The sequence below is a fragment of the Syngnathoides biaculeatus genome, chromosome 1 (assembly GCF_019802595.1).
Source record: "Syngnathoides biaculeatus isolate LvHL_M chromosome 1, ASM1980259v1, whole genome shotgun sequence".
NCBI classification, from domain to species: Eukaryota; Metazoa; Chordata; class Actinopteri; order Syngnathiformes; family Syngnathidae; genus Syngnathoides; species Syngnathoides biaculeatus.
The window spans coordinates 6,897,359-6,906,092 of NC_084640.1; the positions used below are offsets into that span (position 1 = coordinate 6,897,359).

General features: G+C 43.4%; 1 long non-coding RNA gene across 1 annotated transcript; it reads left to right on the plus strand.

The window, feature by feature from the left end:
- The first annotated feature begins 226 nt into the window (after positions 1 to 226).
- On the plus strand, positions 227 to 8,226 carry LOC133515018 (uncharacterized). Its single transcript, XR_009798944.1, has 5 exons — positions 227 to 399; positions 4,874 to 4,923; positions 5,001 to 5,315; positions 5,405 to 5,680; positions 6,006 to 8,226. It is a non-coding gene; the product is annotated as an uncharacterized LOC133515018 (long non-coding RNA).
- Positions 8,227 to 8,734: the final 508 nt, after the last annotated feature.

Consider the following 8,734-nt stretch of genomic DNA (forward strand, 5'->3'; position numbering starts at 1 on the left):
GTCTTTTTATCCAAATCGAAAACGTTCAAAAATGAGAGCTCTGCCCAAAGAGCAAATGCAGGTGTAACCTTGTGGATTTGTCGAATTATGAAAAATACAAACAGTGTTGTTGATGGCATGCTCTAAAATATTCCATGTGCACATTTTTAGATTGATGTATGAATCGACTTGAATCATCACCTCACTATCAATGTTAGGTTCCACTCGCCATAACATCTCACGGTGAAGAGGTGCTCTGGGTGACGTCATTCCTCCACCGAGAGGAGCAGCAATGGCGAAGCTAACGAGCGAGCTAAGCTAACTGACAACGACCATGACCGACAGTTTGTCCTGTACACTTCGAGGGAAACACATTTAGAAAAAAAGCATCTTTTTACCTTCTGGCGACATCACAATATGGTGAGTCTTCTCGCTTGGGTGCCATTTTAAGAGACACAATGTTCAAAACAAGTGTACAAAAAACTTCCCAGAGTAGAAACAAGAGAGAAATTTGGCTTGGAAAAAAAGACCTTCTGTGACACTCTTAGTGTCGCGTTTTAGTTTTTTTTTTTTTTTTAATAAACACAAATTAGTTCAATACATCTCACATCAGGATTACATTTAAACATATTGTGAAATTGGAGCAAATCCTAAATGTCTTGTGTTTAGCCCAGGTTTTCAAGATTTGTCAAGTATTTAGCTGGCCTCCATTTATCAATATTTGCCGTTACCGCTGCATAAAAATCAGTGACTGATTAAGGAAATGGAGGGGTAGGTAGAGAAGCAAAAATGTATTTCAAGTCAGAGTACATTTAATTAAGAATAATATGACAAAAGAAGGCGGCACGGTGATGCACTTGGAAAGCGTTGGCCTCATAGTTCTGAGGACCCAGGTTCGATCCCGTCCCTCCAGGTGTGGAGTTTGCATGTTCTCTCCGGGCACTCTGGTTTCCTCCCACATCCCAAAAACATGCGACCTGGAATTAAAAGGGACTATTTTCCCAAGGAAAGCGGTGAGTAATGTACTCTGTCGCCAAGGCCTGTATGCATGGCAAGACCTGATTGCTGACCAAAAAAAAAGTCAAAGCTCATTGAAAGGTTGCTGAACAACATTTGAACAAGCCAACATGGGCTGGTCGGTAAGAGCAAAATTGAACTCTGAATAACGCAATACACACCACATTTGAAGGGAAATAACACTGCACATCGCCGGAAAAGCACCAGAGCGACAGTGAAGACACGATGTGAGGCTGTTTTTCAGCAAATGGTCATGGCAAATTATTCATAGTATTCCGGTTATATGACTGAAAATTGCAAATGAGTGCTTTTGTAGAAAGTAATCAAATGTCAGAGAGTTCGGTACTTTTCCCCTGTCATTTCACATTATGAAAATTTAAATTCTGAGGTTATTTCTTCCACTTTTTGTATTTATGGATTACTTCAGTTGTTCAACATTTTGTGAGATTGTCATGTCAAAACCACATTTGGAAAATTATTTGAGCAAACTAGTGATGTTACTTTTTTCACTCGCTGTATGTGCAATGCTAATTTTTTTTTTTTTTAAAGCATACCGTAGCTTATGCACATTTTGTAAAAACCTTTGACCCTAACCCTAACCCTAAATCCAGAAGAAATTCATTATCTGCGCTCAAATACAGTCGATATTTTCCAGTCAGGGTGGAGGTACCCCTGTGCACTTTTCCTCTACTTTGCGGCACATGGAAGAGGAGGAGGAGGATGACGCCACGGCCGCTTCCACCGCCTCCAGTTCTTCGAACTGCCTGTACAGGGCCAATGTCAGGTCCATCTCGGGCAGAAATACGGAACACTGTCGCGTGCAGTCTGCAAGATGAAGCAAGCACTGCCCTGTCTCTGACGGGAATGTCCACTTTGCAGAACAAGCCGAGGAAGGAGGACCGTTCTGGTGCCTCCACCCGTCATGAGAAAGGTGAGGAAGGCAAGGCAAGGTGTGGAGGACCCAAGTCCAGGGAAGCAAGGCAAGAATCCCAAAAATTCCCCAAAAGTATTTAATTTTCAAGAAAAGATAACTCGATTAAGACAAAACACGTGTACTCTGAGCAGTTGTCAAGATTGGTGAAAAAAATACCGACTGCTACAATTTTGGAATTATGGAGCTTCAGGCTGACATCAGCAATATCGTATCCATTTTCCTCATTGAAATGTCACAATTCAATGAGTTTTTCATCTGCGTTAAGACAGAATCCAATTTTTTGTGCAGTATATGTTCAAATTCTTACATGGTATTTATTAGATATTTGTTTATTTTCCTGACAAACCTGAAATAATTTGGTTGTCTTCAAGTCACACTTTTTCCACTTATAGTTGCACAGGTCCATTCAGACATTATTGTGTTCTGCCATGACAGCTCACATTTTGTGACACTTCAGTTCTAATTTCGGGATTTTTTTCAATCACCGATACAGTATGTACACACACGCAAGCTTTCCGTTCTTTTGAAAATATTTCAAAGCTTGAGAACGCTGGCAAAGTTTGAAACGCGTTCTCAACCAAAAGATTCGTCTGTCTGGTTAAATCCAAGTTAAACATTTTATGCAGTGCATGTTTTTATCTGAGTGGGCGATCTTGTGTTTAATGGTGTATCCCATGTTCCTGTTTCAAATGTTTTGTTAGGATTAACAGCGACATGTAAATGGTTTAAGCCAAAATAACTTAAAGCAAGCTTTTTGTAACATTTATGCAAACATGAGGTTTGGAATAAATGTCAAAATTTACAGCTATGATTAGTTTGCTTAGTGTTTCGGATGCTTGTTCCATATGACCAATAATGCTGCAGTTACTACCCATACATTTTCTTAGCCGCTTATCCTCACAAGGGCCAGGGGGATTGCTGGAGCCTATCTCAGCTGTCAACGGGGAGGAGGCGGGGTAAACCCTGAACTGGTTGCCAGCCAATCACAGGGCACATCAAGACAAAGAGTGGCAACCACAATCACACCTAGGGGCAATTTAGAGTGTCCAATTAATGTCGCATGTTTTGAGGATGTGGGAGGAAACTGGAGTGCCCAGAAAAAAACCCCGCAGGCACCGAGAGAACATGCAAACTCCACACAGGGTGGTCCCGGATCGAACCCGGGACCTCAGAACTGTGAGGCCAAAGCTTTCCAGCTGCTACACTGTTCCACCCTATGTGTGTGTTTCTTTCGGCTTGTCCCTTTCGGGGTCGCCACAGTGTGTCATCTCAGATGAACACATATACATGTTTAGCACAATTTTTACGCCGGATGCCCTTCCTGACGCAACCCTTCTCAGGGAGTGGAGGCCCCAGTGGGATACAAACCCACAACCCCTGGTTTACCAAACCAGTGCTCTAACCACTGAGCTACAGGGCCTCCAGTTCCACCCTATAAAATATTAATTAAAAGTGGTTTAATTGTTTTATTTCTTTTTTTGCCCTCAGGTCAGTGGTGCACCACAAATGGTGAACGTGAGCTAACGTCCTGTGATGCAAATGACATAGTTAACTGTATAAATATCATATAATGTGGGGAGACATTTTTTGATTATCCATAGTTGTAATTGTAGTCGGACTTTGCCCTTTTTTGTGGAAGCAACAAACTAGACCATGATGGATGAACACATTACTGATTCAATGACTTCTGCTTTCAACTCCCTCAACAGTTCCTGTACTTGAAATTGATCTGAAATGATGGGGAGTTTCTTGATTGTGAACTAATATTTGTATTGTTTAAGATGATGAATTTCCTGAATAATGCATTTATTAAAAAAAAAATAGGATTTCACTTTCTGTGCTTTTGAAGCTGTTTGACATGGACCAGCACAGTGTTTTTGCAAACTATAATTTATTTGCATTAGGTATACATTTTATTCTTGCTGTATGAACCTCACCAGACTAATCAAACTGGCTGTGTTGCAATGCATTTGCCCCACTGTGGCGATAAATGTGGAAATATATTGTGAAGTTTTAATTTAGAGTCGTGGCGTCTGTGGATCACACAAAATTGGACCGGACAATGGCTCGAATGGATTGAGCAAACATTGACCTCTTGCAGGTTCTCGTTCCAGGTCCAATCGTGGATCCGTGCCCCCATGTGGGAATGAACAGAACTTGTCTTGGAGTGGCCCACAGGTCGTTACGTTCGCTGCTGTCAAATGTGTCCCAATGCGTCTCACGTGTTAAAAGTAGCTACCCCAAAAATTACTTTGCAAAATGACAACATTATTTGGGACAGAAGAAAAAAGTACGTTTGTTGTCACCTATTTTTATCTATGCAGTTGGCGTTTGCATCGCAACACACAAAATAGAATTAATAAAATGCACTTTTGAAAACACTCAGTGAGAGAAGGAAAACGAAGCAATTGATGAAAAAATATAGGTTTATTTTTAAACTGTGAAAGAAACTTATAGTCTACTACGGCCACCCGTGGCAGATTCCTCCCCCTCTGGTCCCTCAAGGTGCTCGAATCAGGCCGAGGACTGGTCCATGTCGGCCACGCGTCCAGGTTCCAATCGGAGGCTTTGATCTCAGTGTTCCCTGAGAAAAAGTTGGACACAAAGTGTTTTTTGATCCCTCCCCAAAAAAATAACGGCGAACACTCTTGGTGTGTCAGAACGAGCAGTGATCTCTAGGCAAACTCGTGAGCTACAGAAACATTCTGTCCAGGTCACGGCTGAAGAAAATAATTAAAAAGGCCTCTTGTTTCTCTCAAAATCAGAATATAGCCACTCCTATAAGGATGAGAGGCGTCACAAGAGAGTCTTTGCATCCAGCTTCGTTTCTGACAATGTATTTGTATTATTTGATAATCTGATTTTGTGATCCTGTTATAATTGCCGTTGAAGGATTACAGTCACTGGTTATTACGAAATCATACCTTTTGTTTTGTTCCCCAGTTCAGCAGCGCACCGCCAGTAGCGACCGTCGACCTATCTTTCGGAGTAATGTAAGTGACACAGACTCACAGGTGTCTCCATCTTGTTCGTGTCGCCTTTTAACGTCTTGGCTCCCTTCCCGCTTCAGGATCGGGCAGACCTTCTACAAACTGGTGCCCGAGGCTGTCGTTCCTCCCGTGATTGAGCCAGCGATTTCGAAGTAAGTAGCGTATTCTCTGTAAATCGTCTTTCCTGGCCCACACACACAGGCGCAGCGTACTGTGTACTGTGTTTTGTTTTAGTTTTTAGGCCCAAAACGAAAAAAGCCCCCGCAAGCACCGGGCCTTACATCAGGAAGCCGCCCAACGCCTTCATGGTGTTTATGAAATAGCAGCGACCTGTTGTTAAGGCTGCTGCGGAAGGGCAAGACAGCGCCACTGTCAACGCCGTCCTGGGTCAGATGGTGAGTGTGTTTGCCACCATCACATTCTCGTCCTAAATTGTCTGCTGTCATTTTGGGATTGCGCGCTGATACTTTCGTGATGTCCACAGTGGAAGCCGCTCTCGCCGGCCCAGCAGCAGCCATATTACATTGAATCTGACCGGCTCAGACGCATCCACGCCGCCATGTACCCGGACTGAAACTGCAGAGATAACTGTGAATCCCAGATTCATTTACTCGTGATACAGTGGAAAGACAGGAGTCAACAATTACTCAAATGTTTTTTTTTTTAACGTTTTTGTTTGTTGTTTCTGTTTAGGGGAAAAGGCCAAAGAGGAAGTGGGGCCGTGCAGCCAGCAGTCAAAATCATCAGAGCGACCTGTTTTGTACGTGCTTTTCATTTTTTTTTTTTACCACTATTTGTGGTCACCACAATATCTGTCAGTATTATGCTGTGCACTTTTACACAGCATATTATCACAGCAGCTTCCATCTTCATTATGGCCCGAATATTGCTCGGTACTTCTGTCCATAATTTCGCCTTTTAGTGCAAAGTGGACTGCAATCTTTCCATTCAGAACCAAATTCTTGACTGCCCCTCACAGTTAATACCTCCGCAAACATAGGATGACAACCTTAGGAAAGGCAGAAATGTCGGCTGGGCTATCATTTTGAAAGTAGTTTCTCACGTCTCACGTCTTGTGTTTGCAGGTCATGCTCCACACACTGATATCGTAGCCTCCAATTGGAACCATACCGGGCCCGACCAGAACCAGGTGTCCAGCTTTTCATCGGGGAACACTGAAATCGGAGCCTCCGACTGGAACCCGAATACCGGGCCCGACGAGGACCTCGTGTCCAGCTCTTTATTGGGGGACATTGAGATCGGAGCCTACGATTGGAACGTGGATGCGGGGCCCAACGAGGACTTCATGTCCATCTTTTTCTCGGGGGACTCTAAAACCGGAGCCTCCGATTGGACGCCGGATGCGGGGCCCGACATGGACCTGACTCGGCCTTATTCGACCACCTTGAGGCACTGGAGGCGGAGGAAGCTGCCGCGGGTCGCCACTACAGGGTTCGCACGCGGCCCTAAAAGTCCCTAAAAACCCCTAAATTTTCGAAGGTGCATTTAGGGGCTCCTGAAAGTCCTTAAAAATCTGCGAAAACCGGTCAAGCCCCTAAAAAGGCCTCTAAAGGGAGGACCTCTACCGCCAAAATTCTCCCTAAAAAAAATATCTTTTATTTTTAAAAAAATAGCGATCCGTCTGGCGTCCAAAACAGCCGGAAATTGTCACTCGTGTTGACAACTAGTTGCCATCTTGTCGATATTCCATTGTTTGTTTCCGTGAGTCGGCATTTCACTTCGTCCTCGTTACGACGTAGCGTAGTTCTTTCATCGATCCAACTTGTATCATGGGGAAGTGCATTTTTCAATATGCTTGGGTTGAAAGTAAGGAGTTTGAGAGCTGGGTTCGTCAAGATCCAAAAGATCGGCACATGTTTTACTGCCATCTGTGCAAGCAGAGTGACGAGCTTGAAAAGATGGGCGTCAAAGCGCTGGAGTTGCACCGGAAAAACGAGACACGCTGATTTGGCGAAGACTCTCTCATCTTCCGTTGGTATGAATCTGTTTCTAAAATATCAAGATAGTGAAGCATCAACTTCAGGCAGTGGTACTGGCAGTGCATGCGCACCTACAGTTGTCCAGTCATCGACTTCAATCAGCCGGAAGTCAGGCTTTATGAACGGAGTTCAATACACGAAGACGGACTCGTTAAAGGCAGAGATCGTGTCGACTTTAAAAGTGATCTGCAACCATTACAGTTACAAATCTTGTGAAAATAATTCGAAAGTGTTTGCAGTCATGTTCCCAGACAGTGACATTGCTAAAAACTACCACTGTGGGGAAAAGAAGACTTCGTACCTGGCTACATTTGGCATCGCTACCCACTTTTCATCTATACTGGTTTAAAGCCAAAAAAGCCAGAATAGAGACTCACATATCTACGCTTATTGAGAAGGCCGACAGGCTGTGTGAGGAGGCAGAAGAAAAGAGGAATCTGAGGTTTATCACCGAGGCCAATGCACTCAGAGGCAGAGCAAAGGACAAGAGAGCCACTTTGGCACCTCTGCAGCAACAAATAGAGGAGGCACTGGGTAGGCTCAAGGAGCTCGAGTAGGGGTGCTGAAACAGACATCAGTAAAAGACATATGTGTATAAAGTTGCAATTGTAGTTAGAATCAGTTTTTCTGTAGACTGCTATGTGAAGACATTGACAATGGTCATATCAATGAGAACTACCACAAGGGGCCACAGGTGATCACTGTCACAGGTACTGAGGTACTGGAACATTTAATGAACCAAGAATGGTTGATGGCACCATTGGGTGAGTCTTTTTTCCTTACTCGTGTCAGCCCCTAAGAATGCGCCGAAAAAGCCCTTAAATTTTTGGGGTCAGACTGAGTATGAACCCAGCACTAGAATATAAATTTCTTTCACATTTTCAAAATAAACCTGTATTTTTTCATAAATTGCTTCGTATTTCTTTTTCTCCTTCATTTTTCTCTCACTGAATGTTTTCACCAGTGTAATTTATTCATTCTATTTTGTGTTTCCTCAAACTGTCGATGCAAATGCCAACTGGATAAAAATAGGTTTACTCACGAAAACAAATGCACTTTTTTTCTTCTGTCCTAAATAATGTTGTCTTTCAGCAAAGTAATTAGCGGTATTGGGTGGTGACTTTTAACACGTGAGGCACATTGTGACACATTTGACAGTTGCGAACCAAGCGACCTTTGGGCCACTCCAAGACAAGTTCTATTCCTTCCCACAAAATCAAACCTGATCCAACTTGCGGCCGTGGAGGACCAGCAACTGGCGGCTTTCCAGATTTGGTGTACAGATTTGGGAGGAGTGTCCTGACAGCCGATCTCGTGACTTTTTTGTGTGTCTTCACGGTGCTATGCGGCGAAATCCTCATGCGCCACTTGAGAAAGTGAAAAGAAAAATCAAATTGTCTCTCTTGCAGCGTAAATCCAGCCATGTCCTTTTTTTTTTTTTTACCACCTCGGAACACGCTCCCTGGTCACGCAAAAAACTCTCGTATCTCACGTCATCTTTTTCCATTAAATGAACGGAAATCTATCCCAAAACATGCAGGATTAAAACGGAATTGATCTTATATTTTTTTAAAAGTAAAGTAATCCCCACTTTGTACAACGTACAGAATTAAAAAGTTGCAACTCACATTTTTAAGGTTCACCATGCAGCATTTTAGGAACTGAGAGCAAATGCTAATGGCTAATAATTTAAACCAGCCACCCATCCATTTTCTGAGTCGCTTATCCTCACAAGGGTCGCGGGAGTGCTGGAGCCTATCCCAGCTGTCATCGGGCAGGAGTCGGGGTACATCCTGAACTGGTTGCCAGCCAAT